At 36.6% G+C, this 15,876-nt stretch overlaps 1 pseudogene; it reads left to right on the plus strand.

The window, feature by feature from the left end:
* Positions 1 to 2,805: 2,805 nt before the first annotated feature.
* LOC107671283 (myosin light chain kinase, smooth muscle-like) overlaps positions 2,806 to 15,876 on the plus strand; it is a 99,758-nt pseudogene continuing 86,687 nt past the window's right edge.

Here is a 15,876-nt window from a genome sequence, read left to right on the forward strand (position 1 = left end):
CTAAGTGAACTCAGTGCGCTCAGTTGTACAATGCACTGAATCGAATCAAATCGATTTGAATTTAATGTAACTGAATGAAGCTGCTTATTAGAACAAAGTCAGTGAGAAATGAAAGAACAATACATTTTTAAGGGACACTTCACCCCAAAATGAAAATTATGTCATTATTTAGTCATGTCATTATTATCCTCAAGTCGTTCCAAACCGGTGCAACTTATTTTCTTCTGCACACGTAAAAATAAAGGTTCTTTATTTGCATCATTGGTTCCATGAAGAACTTTTAACATCCACCTTTCCATTGCACAAAAGTTTCTTTATAGTGAAAAAAGGTTCAGATTATTAAAATATTCTTCACACTAAGAAAAAAAAATTTATTTAAAAAGTTTCTCAACTGTTTTATTTATTTATTTTTTTTTTTTTGATGAATAGAAAGTTCAGCAGAACAGCATTTATTTTAAAAGTCTTTATTGTCACTATTAATCAATTAAATGCATCTATGCTAAATAAAATTATTATTTTCTTTATTAAAAAATAAAAATTGTACTTACTGATCCCAAACTTTCTGGCATGAAACTCTAGATGGCGCAGTCCGATAGGTCTAGCTCAATCTGACCTGGCGACATCATTGTCACATGGCAGCTGATCGGTTCTCTCCTGTATCGGAGTTCGCTGCTAAATATTCAAATACCTGGCTTTTGTTTGCTGTAGCAGTTGGCAGCGCACTTCAGAGCAGCCTAAATCAACATCTAAAATAAGTGAATGCTCCTTTAATCCATATCGCTGTGTATATTTGCGTGGTCTGCCTAATTGAATACAAAATGAGCAACCGTAAACAATTTTAAAGTGTAATGTTAGCCGTTTGCATTGTATGCAGCAGCGAAATATTAAGCATATTCCTACTTGCTCGTAGAAGAAAATGACGTTGATGTATTTGTTTAACATTAACACATTTAACAACTTAGCATTTAGAATTACATTGGCTTTTACATTTACATTGTTTTTCTTAAATATATAATGTCTTTGTATGTATGTACTGTATATTGTAGGTCACTTTGGACAAAAGCGTCTGCAAAAAAAAAAAAAATTGACTTAGTTAATTAATGAAAATTGTAATGTTAAACTGCTGTCTGTCAGACTTCTGTGTTTACATAAATGTCCTGCAGGGGAATACCAACTCTAGGTCAGCCACTTAACGGTAATAGCTATGTCTCCATCCAACTTTTGAATGCACATTTTAACCATTTGAAAAAAAAAAAATCCTGACTGGAAACGGTTAAAATTCACATAAAATATTCTAATGTGAATAAAAACTTGTGTGGATTGACTCGATATTTCGTTGATGGGAACGGATGTCTTCGCATAAATTAACATTTGTTGCAATTCTATCAGGTGTTTTAAGTTGCCCCCTATGTTTTGATCCCACAGCTGTTCATGACTCCTCTCCTGTCCATTTCTAATTCGCATAACAGAGCTGATGGAAACGCTCTCCAGTTGTAGGGTTTTTTTGCCAAATTTTTACAAATGCGCTTAAAAGATGCAAAGGAATTGGATGGAAACTGATCTTTTGACATCAATGCATAGAGTATATCATACAGCTTAACAATACTGAACAAAAAGAAAGTGATTCATGGGACGTTCCATATGAGAATGATGGATCTATTTTCTTTATTAGTGTGTAAACAGTTCAAACATACCTTTGGACAAATTCAAGAGTGCTTGAGGCCTCTTTAGGATACTGCAAGTTGAACACATGCAAGTCGCTGCCACTCCATTCAAAAGATTGTTGTGGGGCCCCATCACAATCGTTCCTTCCATGGACATCATCCACTTTTCTGCGCTTAGTGTCTCTCCTGAAATGCATTAACACAATATGATAACTAAAAGAGCACTAGAAAGCTGCACTACATAAACACACACACGCGCATGAGTGGCGGTGTTGGGGTGATTCATGTATGCTATATGGGGGTTATTCATATGTGTTATATGTGCAGCAGCAGTACTTCTTACATGCTTACAGCAGCATGTTGTGGATGTATTGGCAGTAGCAAGTCTAGGTACTTGCTCTGCCGCAGCAGCAGCAGCTCCGTAGCAGATCTAATCCGCCAAGACCAAATACATTAACATTGTCATATACATTACCATGCCAATCCGAGAGTTGTCATGACAGAACTGTTTTTAAAACTGCTGAAAAGGCAGCTTTGCCATCAGGAATAAATTACATTTTAAAATATATTAAAATATGAAGCAGTTGTTTTAAAATGTCAGTATTTCAAAATAATACTGTTTTTGCTGTATTTTTTAATAAATAAATGCAGCCTTGTTGAGTATAAGGCCCTGTCCCAAATGGAACACTTCATGTGTACTTGCGGTCTTATGGACTTACACTGGCTGGATGTATTGGCAGTAGCAAGTCTAGGTACTTGCTCTGCCGCAGCAGCAGCAGCAGCGTAGCAGATCTATTCCGCCAAGACCAAATACATTAACATTATCTGTACATTACCATGCCAATCCCTCCGAGAGTTGTCATGACAGAAATATGTACACATGTACACATATCCAAAAGAAGCCTCAGGTGAAAATATTGCATAAACAATGAAAACATGTCCTATGTTCACATTCCTCTGGCTTTAAAGGAAAACAGAAAAGCATAAGGCACACATCTCATTTCTAGTCTGAGCAATGTTCAGTCCTCCCCCTTCAACTCCTATAACCCTGCGACCAATGAGGAACTCTCAGCCTGTGATGTTAGGATCCATGCCAGCAAGTTCGGTGCCGACAGGGTAAACACGTTGAGAGCAGATCAGAGTCAGGACAGCGAGTCTGGATGCGCTCTCGCCGCTGTGTCCCGCTGAACTTCTGTGAATGACAGACGTGCAGCAGACGGACACTAATCTCTCCAGAGTCCAACACGACTGTCTGGGTGAGTTTTCTCTGACTCTTTGTGCAGCTTAAGATGGGATGACGTTTAAGCAGTTTGAGTTTACCTGTGAGAAATGTTAATCTCACACTCAGATATTAGTTCAAATGGTACATCTAATGCACTTTTTTAATGAGAAAAATTGGCATTACAATTCAGAAAGCTTGGCGTTTTTTTAGTGTTCTTTATTGTTTTAGATAAGTTATTCTCTGTTTTGCAAGGTCAAATGTACATTGTTATGCTGTAGACCACTTGTAATATTTAAAATACTACTAAGACTATATATGTTTTGTTACATAATGTGTTTTTAAATAACTGTAGTTAACTGCGTCCCCAAAAGTCACACTTGAAAATGTTAAACACTCCTAATGTTAGTGCATCATCCATAGTTAATGTGATTCTCTATAGCTGTGATTACACATAAAAAAGGCTTTGTCAAAGTTGTAAATATAACAGTTATTGAAGTGTGTTTTACAAGAAAAAACTTTTTCTGCTTCATATTTTCACTTCCACTAAATCCATATGCTACTTGCTGTTTCTTTGTAATGGTTTGTGAAATCTACTAGCAATTTCTGAGAGAGAGAGAGAGAAAGGTTTCAAAGTAATTTCTACACAATTTTTTTTTCAGTCTAGGACACCTGTGTGACCTGACTTTATATATCCACTAAAAATCACCAAAACGCCAACTGATTAAAAATCATTGAAAAATGATGAAGAAAAGTTAGTTAAGAGAAAAGCTCCTGCAGCATAGACGCTTGCTTTGTTATTTGTTATCTAATACATTTGTAAGTGTGAAAAAAGTGGCCACATACATTTTGAGGACACTGCAAATAATGTTTATTGTGATGAACACATGAAATATAACAATGTGCTTACATACAGTATACTGTAAGAGGTGTATAATGTGGGTATATTTCCAGTTATTCCACATTCTCTCGTGCATAATCAACATAAATGTGACGTTTATTCCGGTCGGATGTCTTTGATACAAATGCAGTCGTTAAATTCCCAGAACAGGAAAAGTGTCCCAGTGAATGCATGATGTGCAACAATGCCTGTGAAGATGAATGAAGCCTCAGTTTCGTGAGGTTAATGAATAGACTTTTGCCCTTTATTAAGTATATTATGTATGAAGGGTGAGGTGTATCAGAGGGCGTTACTTTCTATAAAGCCCCTTCCTGCTGTCTTTTTATCTGAACTATGACTGGTATGATCAGTTTCTTTAATAGGTTCCCCTCCCTCTCTCTCTCCACCCTCCAGATATGTTAGATTGAGTGCTTTAAATGGTCAAATGCAGGTTAGGTGCTCTAGTTAGGTGGTTATATTGTGTTTCAGAGCTGGTGTGACTAGAGGACAGTGACAGGTTCTTGTCATGTCTTATCTGTGTTTGTTCAGAATCCTGTGAGTGAGTCAATGAACACAATTGTTTCCTCTTCTTATGTGTAGACAAATCTATACAAAGTGTCTGAGCAGCTGGCTGAAATTACATTTAACAAGACGCCTCACCACCAGTGTGTGTGTTTTCTGACAGGACAGAACATTTTTGGGGCTTGATTACATTGTTTTACCTGAGGCAGAACCACACACCACACAGGGCAAACCCTCATCTTTGACTATCTGTTGAAGTATAGTCATACAATATTATTTATTTATTTATTTTTGTTTATATATTTTTTTACATCATAAACAATCATCTGGTCTTCACCAGCTTCTATAATTATACAAATCTAATTATGTGGTACGAAGCCTCGCTCATGGCATGCAGGAAAGAAATATTAGGCTAAATCTTGTGCACGATTTACTATTTCGTTCTCTCGATTTATAAATTGTGTCCACGATTTACTATTTCGTTCCCTCAATTTATAAATTATGTACACGATTTACTATTTCGTTCCCTCGATTTATAAATTGTGAGCACGATTTACTAATTTGTTCCCTCGATTTGCTAAATCGTGCACACGATTTATAAATAGAGAGAACGAATTAGTAAATTGTGCGCACAATTTAGCAAATCGAGGGAAAGAATTAGCAACTTGAGGGAACGAAATAGTAATCATTTGCACGTTTTAGTATATCGAGGGAACGAATTAGTAAATCGTGCACACGATTTATTTATTTTTTCTTGCATGTCATGTCTCCGTAATGTGGGAAAATACATAACAGATTTTGCTGTTATTTTTTATCCAAAAGCAAAGGAAGCCAAAATGCTGAAACCATGACTGTGCCTCATTCTGCTCTCTAGTTTCTCTGTCGTGACTCAGAACAACAAAAAATTGGATACATCAACAAGGGAGGTAGTTGTTGTTATCATCACTCTGAGGAGAATTATAAGGCCATTTCCGAACAATTTGAAACCAATCATTCTTCAGTTTCTGCATTCTACAGGATGATTTACAAACAGAGAACACTGATGAAAACGGAAAATTCCTGTCAGGAGCAGAAGTTTTTGAAAATGTGTGCCTTGGTGTGTGTGTGTGTGTGTGTGTGTGTGTGTGTGTGTTTATGATATCAAAAATTGGGGATGAAATTGATCTGACATATGAAATAAATATGGCAGACATATGATTATTGTCATAATCATATTTAATAATGTTACAAAAGATGTTATAAAAAAAAAAGATTTATATATATATATATAAATCAGCATATTAGAATGATTTCTGAATGATCATGTGACATGAAAATAAGATTTTAATGTTTAATTTAGTGTTCAAAAACATTAAAAAAAAATCTAATCAACGCTAAAACTTTTGAATGGTATGTGTGTAAGATGTAAAAGTACAATCCAGAAAAGACTGTATGGATGAGATGGGTGTCTAGGATAAAGCCTGTTCTCTGGCAGCTCTGGTTTGCGTTTTTAAAGTTACATTTGAACAAGCCACAGTATTTGTAGAACAATGTCATGTGAACAGACTGAAGTAGTCAATATACTCACAATGTTCCTCCACAAACACTTCAAGCCTACTGTCAAACACTGTGCTGAATGGAGGGGTGATGATTTGGCCTTGTTTTGCTGCCAAAGGACCTGAAGACCTTGCTGTCATCAAGTCACCCATGAACTCCCTCTTTATACTAAAGTACCCAAGAGACAAATATGATGTCATCTGTCTAATGGCCAAAACTGATGATCCCAAGTAAACCAGACAATTCGACAATTGAGGGAGATGCAATAACCATTGAAAGATGAAACATGCATTCATTCATTGAAACATTCAATGTACCTCCAGTATCATTTGACGTTCAGAGCTGAGATATCACTTTACACTTGTCACAGACAGAGTGCGACACACTGATTTAAGATTTTATGCCCTTTTTCATGCTTTGAGGATTGATTTGGACTTGATTTCAAATGAGGTCATCTTCTTTACATTTGTTTTATAGGAATGTCATACTAATCTGCAATCATGCTTGCAGTTCTAATCATAATTGAATTTTACCCTTAGCGGTCAAAGATCGGCGACGGCCCCAGATTATTGTTGTTTCACTTTAACAGCACGTTAAAACATCACACTCTTACTTGATCTGGACAAACTGTGCATCAGTAGAAAGATTAAAGACTCTAGCTTCGATATTTGACCACTGTTTTGATAAAACATTGTTGCAGTGACAGTAATTTAGTAATTTATGTCAGGAGTGCAAAAAAATAAATCTGTATGTGTCATTCTTAGAATAGAAATTCACCCACGCATACATATTTAGTCACGTCAGCAGCGGTTTATTTGTGTTCATAGATTCACTGAACAGGGTTAATAAGGGCTTATTGTCCAAAGATGCATATACATGGAGATATATAGATATATTTACTCATGTTCTCTTCATATTTCTTCAGACAGAATCATAATTTCTATTCATTTTCCACTGATTTAAGCGATAAAAATTTCATTATTACTTCTATTGTCTTTGAAATTTAAAGTGTACTTCTAAAATGTACTTAAAAGCATTCATGGTAAACTAAAATATAATTTAATGTCATTTGCATTGAAACTTGTATCTCATATATTTAAATTATTTGCATTTACACATTTCGTGATGAAGTTGGAATTTAGTACATCATAATATCGAATAACACACAAAAATTATTAAAACTTTATCATTAAAACTTTATCAAGTACTTTATATGTGCTTTAATATGTTAGTCAACACATTGGAAATAAGTGCTTCTTAAAAGCACAACCAAAGATTTTTATTTATTTTAAAATGTACTTTAAAGTAAAACTTTGCTTTGAAATTGTATTCTTTTTAAGTATACTTACATGGCCTTTTATTTTATTATTATACATGTATTTTATATATACTTTTAAGATTCAAAGTACACGACAAGTGCAGATTCAATACAATTAAGCATACTTCTTTTTTACAAGAGACATTTAACACATACAGTTTTCTAAAACAGTGTCAATATCCCCTCAAGCTTGTCAGATCTATTCTGAATGTATTTTCATTGACATTTTCCTTGACCGTCTGGTTATTTCCCAGAGCTACAAGGCAAACCATTCACACACAGGTGTCTGCTCATCCACAGAACAGGTTAAAGACCTAAGGTGAGTGAGATCAGTGTGAAAGAATGAGAGAGCACACATCTCACTCTCTCTCTGCTCTCTGTAACACATTGTTCCTGGATGCCACATACAGATACTCAGATGTTAACTACTAAATATTATTCAGATTTTTTGATCCACAGATCATGATGTTTTGCGAAACACTATCCTGCCCTGAAAGTCCTGGCCTCACAGGCTGCAGATAATGTAATTAATGTGTGTTTGTTGAATCAGGTCATTATTGACCGGGAGCCATTCTAAACAGAATCAGCTCAACACACACACACATGGAGAGTCAGTGGAATATGTACTGTACAGTGGTAAACCGATAAAGCTTTGGCTTTGTTCATGTTATCAGTGCCTCAACAGACACCCAGAAACAAAAACATATGCCTGTCTGCAGCTGTGTTGATAATACACCATTATTTCTAAAGAATGGCATATTTGCACTCACATACAAATACACCTCGCCATATATGGCCGTATAATTTACCAGTGTGTTAATTGCATGGTTAGAAATTCACATTTTGTAGAAGCACCATCCATGGTAGCTTCAAGTCTTTTGTGGTAAGTATGTATCAGCTATGTACAGTAACATTGGGGTTAGACAACACGTGTCAGGGCCTACTCATTGTCATAATCATACTTTAGATTTAATACTATTACATGGAATTGATGTTAAAGGGTTAGTTCACCCAAATGCGCAACGCTAAACTCATACGCCATCAGCCCGGAGCTGCTTCCGTGTACAACTGTTGGCGCAAGCTACATTAAAGTGATTATTACGTTTTGAATATGGATATTTTTCTTACAAAAACTCATCAATTCGCTACAGGAGGCCTTTGTTCACCCCCCGGAGCCGTCTGAGACACTTTATTTAACTACTTTTGGACTGATGCATGCAACACCCGCTGAGTGGCATTAAACAGCTTGAAAGATCAAAGACAATTTTTTATATAACTCCGACTGGATTCATCTGAAAGAAGAAAGTCATATACACCTAGGATGACTTGAGGGTGAGTAATTTATGGGCTAATTTTCATTTTTGGGTGAACTAACCCTTTAATCGCATTGAAATTGTACCACAAAAGACTGCTTTGTAAATAATCTTCCTGATTTGTCTCAATTCCTCAGCATATCCAATAGCTCAGAAAAACTTGATGTTGTAACAAAAACTATCAACTCTCTCTTTTCTATAACTTTAGATACGGTTGCTCCTTTGCACTTAAAGAAGATTAAGGAAAACAGTCCAACACTGTTGTATAACGAGCACACTCGCACCTTAAAGAGAACAACCCGGAGAATGGAGCGCAGCTGGAAGAAAACAAAACTAGAGGTATTTCGTATTGCATGGAGGGAAAGTATTTTTACTTACAGAAAAGCCTTAAAAACTGCTTGTCTCTCTTAGAAGAAAACAAACACAACACCAGGTATTTATTAAATACAGTGGCTAAAAATAAAGCTAATAAAGCATAAGCAGGAACATACATTTCCCAACAGCACAGCAATAATGACTTTATGAACTTCTTTACTTCCTAAATCAATACTATTAGAGATAAAATTATAACCATGCAGCCATCAGCTACAGTATTGCATCATATAGTGCACTATAGATCCCCTGAGGAACAATTCCACTCATTCTCTGCTATAGTAGAGGAAGAATTGTATAAATTGTCAAATCATCAAAACCTAAAACATGTATGTTAGACCCCATACTATCTAAGTTACTAAAAGAGGTGCTTCCAGAAGTCATATATCCTCTTCTGAATATTATTAATTCTTCAATGTCATTAGGATATGTCCCTAAAACCTTTAAAACTGGCAGTTATTAAGCCCCTCATTAAAAAAACACAACTTGTTTCTAGAGAATTAGTTAATTACAGACCCAGGGCCATCCTTAGGTGGGCCCCGCACATGATGGCTGCTCTGTTAATTCTTCGTCATCAGTTAGGAACATGGACGGCGCTAGGGAGGGGCTAGCAGGTGCTTCGGCACCCCCAAGAAAGACCAAAGCACCCCCATAGTACCCCCAAAAAATGAAATAAAATAAAAGCATTTGACTCATAACGCATGCATAACTCGTGCAATGCAACGTGACGTGATTTGCAGTCGCACTTTTCGTAATGCCATAACATTTTATTTTAAAAATGGATCTGTTCCTTGTGCCAAGTAGGCCTGCCCCCGACTAAAGATTTTTAGTCAACTAGTCTCACGTTTATATTAAATTGATTAATATAATAACCTACTAAACCATCCTTTAGGCATAGGCGTATAGCCTATTCCGCGCTCAAGAGCGCGCATAAAGCTTGCCACAAAGCACCGGAAAAAGTAATGATTATGAATGTGCCCAGGGATAAGAAGACATTTTAATTATTTATTAATAAACTAGAACTTTCTCAGTCAGTGTCGGCTGCAAAGATTAAGTTACCGAATGCCGATGCTGACTTGCCATCTCCACAAGACGTGCCTTTAATAGCCTAGAGAGAAATGCACCTTTTCATACAGACTACATAATTAGAGAATTTTAATAAAATGTTTTATTTTTATTGGTTCGTTCAATAGTAGACATTTCAAGATAGATTTTTTTTTTTCACAGATTTATTTTTTATGTCTGCAAGCATTGCTGTGGCGCACTCCATTTCACGGAGACTGGCAGAAAGCGCATCCTGGTTATTTTCTCTATTTTACAAAAGCTCAACATTTTGGTGTTATTATGAGTGTACATAAATAAAAGCAGAAATAGTTTTTTTTTTTATGAATGATATAGCCTATTAGGCTACGCTTATCTGTTTGACCAAAAATGACGGAGTAGCATATTCTAAGTTCTTTCCGCAGGAAAAAATGCAAGGGATTGCGCGGGCGCCTCCATGACTCACATTCGGAAATTCGAAAATTCAGTGAATTTTAGGTGGACTGTGTAAACATCTTTGGAAACTGACTGATCTATGTAGGCTACTTGTTTAATTTCATAAAATGAAAAATTGTAATTAAATTGTGACGAGCCAAATAATCATGTAATAAAATGTTACAAAATCGGGTGTGCGATTTATTTTATTATTCATATGAATAATAATAATAATAACATCATCTTTAGGTCATATTTACTATTAATTGCCCAGCTCCCCCTATCAATGATCTAGCACCCCCTCAGCACCTGTGTTCAAAACTATCTGGCACCGCCCCTGTTTATGAACCTAGGTGTGCAATTTGATAGCAATCTTTCCTTTGAAATCCATGTTTCTTAAATTTGTAAAACTGCGTTTTTCCATCTTAAAAATATATCTAAATTATGATCCATGCTCTCAATGTCAAATGCAGAAACATTAATTCATGTGTTCATGACCTCAAGGTTAGATTATTGTAATGCTTTATTGGGTGGTTGCTCTGTGCGCTTAATAAACAAACTCCAGCTGGTCCAAAATGCAGCAGCTAGAGTGCTTACTTGAACCAGGAAGTGCGACCATATAAGCCTGGTTCTGTCAACTCTGCACTGGCTCCCTTTTGAACATTGAATACATTTTAAAATCTTGCTAATTACTTATAAAGCCCTGAATGGTTTAGCTCCTCAATACTTGAGCGAGCTCATATCGCATTATAGTCCTTCACGTCTGCTGCGATCTCAAAAATCACCATTTGATAATACTTAGAATATCAAAATCAACTGAGGGCGGCAAATCCTTTTCCTATTTAGCGCCCAAACTCTGGAACAATCTACCTAGCTTTGTTCGGGAGGCAACCACACTCTGTCAGTTTAAATCTAGATTAAAGGCACATCTCTTTAACTTGGCATACACATGATACTCTATCGCATTTCTACAATTCAAATCTGTTAAAGGATTGTTAGGCTGCATTAATTAGGTCAACCAGAACTAGGAACACTTCCCATAACACCCGATGTACTCGCTACATCATAAGAAGAATGGCATCTACGCTAATATTAGTCTGTTTCATTCTTATTCTGAGGAGAAACACTCTGTCAGTTTAAATCTAGATTAAAGACCCATCTCTTTAACCTGGCGTACACATAACACACTATCGCATTTCTACAATTCAAATCTGTTAAAGGATTGTTAGGCTGCATTAATTAGGTCAACCAGAACTAGGAACACTTCCCATAACACCCGATGTACTCGCTACATCATAAGAAGAATGGCATCTACGCTAATATTAGTCTCTTTAATTCTTATGTCACCGTAGCCATACGTATCCAGTCTGTATCCAGATCAGATGGTGGATCAGTACCAAGAGATGACCTCTACAGCCCTGAATGTCAGCGAAGACCACGTCAACTAGATGCGCCCCAGAGACAGATCCCCTGCGAAGACCTCGTCATCTCGACGACCATTGGCATAAGACCACGGGAACCAGACAAGTCCTCTGCACAGTCTAACCTGTGTTGCAGCCTGGAATTAAGCCTCGCCATTCTGGTTTCATCTGGCCAGAGGAGAACTGTCCCCCCGACTGAGTCTCGTTTCTCCCAAGGCTTTTTCTCCATTTCTGTCACTGATGAAGTCTGGTTCCTTGCCACTATCGCCTTTGGCTTGCTTAGTTGGGGATGCTTGACTGATTGCACAGACACTATTGGAAGAGAACTGAACTGGATGATGACATCACTAAATCATCAATGAACTGAATTGAACTGAAAAATGACTGTTATTGTCTTCTTGCATCATTGACAAGATATTTTCCTGTTTGACACTGTAAAGCTGCTTTGACACAATCAGTATTGTATAAAGCGCTATACAAATAAAGGTGCCTTGACTTGACTAGTTAGTATGCAGTGGTTCTCAGTTGATAGGCTACCTGATAGGCTCATGAACAGCAGCTAAATACAATAAAAACTGTAAATGATAAAAGGCAACTAAACATATAATCTGAACAGATTTTAAGTACTAGGCATCATACACTTGTGACTTTGTCAATGGTTACAGAGAAAAACAGAGCATCATACACTAAACGACTTAGAATCACATACTACCAGACTTTTCAAAGCAGCAAACTTACGCAGAAACATACACCTTCATGACTACATTTCTTAATATACTTAAGTATGCATTTAAAAGGCACACTTTGTAATAATATCAAATTAAAAGTTTCACTCTAAAGTACATTTTAAATCATTATGGTTTAACAATTTTTTGTCTCACTTTATAGAAGTACATTTATTTTGTTTTGACTAACATAATATAGCACATGCAAAGTACAGTACATTATTTAACTGTAGTGTGATATTAAATATTGCATTTTATATTACATACATCAAGCGTAGCGTTAGTTCTGGCAGGTCATGTTAGTCAAGCTCGCATCAGCTGACTCTCAGCTGATCCCCATCAACCTATGGGAATACGACACCTATCTAAGCATTCATATATAAGGTCCCGCAGTAGTATCAGCAGTTTTCGCATTGCTCAATAGCTAATTACCCTCCTCCATCCCTAACTCCTCCTCTGTCAGTCAGGATTCAGCCTTCTGATTCTCCTTTGAATCAGACTAATTCTAAAATGTGTACATAACATTATTGAACTTTAACGATATCTGCAATACATTTATGTTGGTTCTGTTCTGTTTACCCTGGGGGGGTTATCGCTGCTCTCCCTGCTCTCATCCATGCTAGGCTGCATGGATGCGCAGGGAGTTCTTGCCCAGAATGGAACCATACCGCCAATCCAAACTGTATGCTAATTGTCAATCATCTTTGACGATAGTGGTCCTCACAAAAATATTTTAAATGCACTAAATTGCAAGTTTATCATTACAGATGTGCAATTTCAAATATGTTTATATACATGACAATATAAGTTTCAATAGAAATAGCATTGTCAGTATATTCAACAGTACACTTTAACCATATTTAAAATACGATAATTATGAAAGAAGTAATTATGAAATTACATATAAAGTTGTACTTTAAGACCTACTGAAGTCGGTCAAAAATCACTCTAAAGTTCAACTTTACTGCATTTAGTATAAATGTAAACTACATTTCACAATGCACAAACATTATGTGTTCTAAAATCACCAAAATATCAAACATGTTTGATATCCTCTAACTCAGTATAGTCTGTAGATAGGCTAAAAGATAAAGTCTGGGCTCATCATACGCTACACGAGTAAATTATGTGAACTATGTCGACTGCTCAGTATCTGCAGACTGGCTCTGACTTTTAGCCAACTAGTGTCGACTAATCCAGACTGCAGTTTGGCGCAAAACACTATGCAAAAATTGTTTATTCATGAATCATTTACAGTATAATCATGTATTTGCAATTCTAGTTTGGACTAAAGCCTAATTTGACTTAAATTTGGACTGAAAACAGGACTTTTATTTGGCCGTGCAAGGAGGTCTGAAACAGGGGGAGAAAGCTATATATTAGCATTTTCATTCACCTCTCATTGCAGTTGCTTGTCTGATGCATGACTTGCTGGAAGTGCTAGATTTGAAATCTAACATCTTTGCTCATGGAACCACAGAACTTTCTGATCCAATCACTGGGGCCATAAATGCCATGTGACAGGAAAATTACATCGTGGCAGTGCAGATTGGCTATTGACACCACAATAATGTACAGTCCAAGCCCTTCACTAATGACTATCCTGAGCTGAGATATCAAAGGCAGCAGACAGGCCAGCCCGTTAAGGGTTGTGTTACAACATACAATCAGTTGTTTTAGCTGACCAGAAAAGGTTTCCGTTGAGCTTGGTCATTGTCTAGACATGCTCTTGCATAGTTGTTTTTGAGTGATGGCTCCTTTAGTTCTACCTTTCCATTCAGGTGGCATTCAAAGCTGTCAGATTGGTTGACTGGTGCAGCTGGTGGTGTTTGGTCCTTCGCAAGTCTCTGTCTTGTTAGTGCAGGGAGTGTTTGCATAGTTTGTTGTAACTCACACTTCCTGATTATTTAACCAGTAATGCCCATTTAGACATGTGGAGCTTGTTTGCACCCTTTTCTTAATTTCTTCACTGTAAAAAATAAGTGTAATTTTAACTGTAAAATTTTGTAAAAACGCTACGGGAAAAAACTGTTAATAGGTTAACAGTAAGTTCCCGTACTATATACAGGGAAAAACTGTAAAATATCTAACCAGACATATCATGTCATTTTACAGTAAATTGCTGTTAATTTTACAGTTTTTAGAAGTAAAAATAACAAATCAATGTATAATTTACAGTCTTTTTATAGTGTTCTTTAACACTAATTTCATTTGAAGCTGCCAGAAACACTAAACTTAATGATCTCACAGTTGGGATTTAAGATCTTTTATTCAAAGGCAGAAGACAATTGTGAGGGGAAACTGGTGCTTATTATGGCAACAGCAAGGACTAACTATGAGAATGTTTGATTTTTGCTGTTTTGTTTGATGATGCCATCCGTTCAGGGGTGCATTTCCCAAAAGCATTGTTATCTAACTATGGTCACGAGTTCTATTGAACTCTTTTTGAAACAATGGAATTTGCGACCATTGTTGATTTTGGGAAACGCACCCCAGGGTGTTTCCCTGCCCTTGGCCTGAGACACTGGGATAGACTTCCAGGCACAGGAATTACACATCACATTACTCATCACATCAAATGTGAAATTTGGTTTTGTAAAAGTAAATGTATATCAGTTTAACAATGACCACCTAATCCAGGACTGTCTAATCCTGCTCCTGGAGGGCCACCGTCCTGCAGATGTTAACTCAAATTCTAATTAAACACCTGAATCAGCTAATCAAAGTCTTTAGGATTATTAGAAACTTCCAGGCAAATGTGTTGGGGTGGGTTGGAACTAAGTTGTATGGACATCAGCTCTCCAGGAGCAGGATTGTACTGTATACCCTGAACTAATACAGCAGGAACTCATATTTAATATTAGCAACATTTGAATGTACACTTGGCAATAACAAGACTTTCGTCTTGAAAACATTAGTCATGTCTTAAATTGAACTCAGTCTTCTTTCATGCACCCTGATTTGTTTCCCTGCTGTATTTTGAATCATTCTGGTGTTGTAGAGGTGCATACAACAGTGGAGAGTATGAGACAGTTCAGTTCATCACCAGCCTCATAAAGACTCTTTGCCCCCAGAACTCTAGAAGGCATAGCAACTTTCTGCAGGATTGGTGGAACTGTGATACACCGTGCTCTTACACATTTCCTACCCTTCAAGTCTCAATTATTAACCCAAAATCATTTTGCAATAGCTCATTTTATGTAGCTCTAAAATCTCATTGGCATTTGTGTTTCCACATGCCTTTTGTAGTGCCAGGTTTGGCGTCAAAGATCAGTTAGTTTTAGTTTGAATTATGACTGATTGCAACAAGCTTTTGAATATAACTCATGAGAAATTAGACCGATTTGTGAGAGATTAGACAGAGAAATAATATAAGACTAACTCAGGTTCCTTTTGGTCACTTCAGTAAAGAAAAAAGGGGGGGGGGGGG

Source organism: Sinocyclocheilus anshuiensis, unplaced genomic scaffold (genome assembly GCF_001515605.1).
Source record: "Sinocyclocheilus anshuiensis isolate Anshui unplaced genomic scaffold, SAMN03320099.WGS_v1.1 scaffold284, whole genome shotgun sequence".
NCBI classification, from domain to species: domain Eukaryota; kingdom Metazoa; phylum Chordata; class Actinopteri; order Cypriniformes; family Cyprinidae; genus Sinocyclocheilus; species Sinocyclocheilus anshuiensis.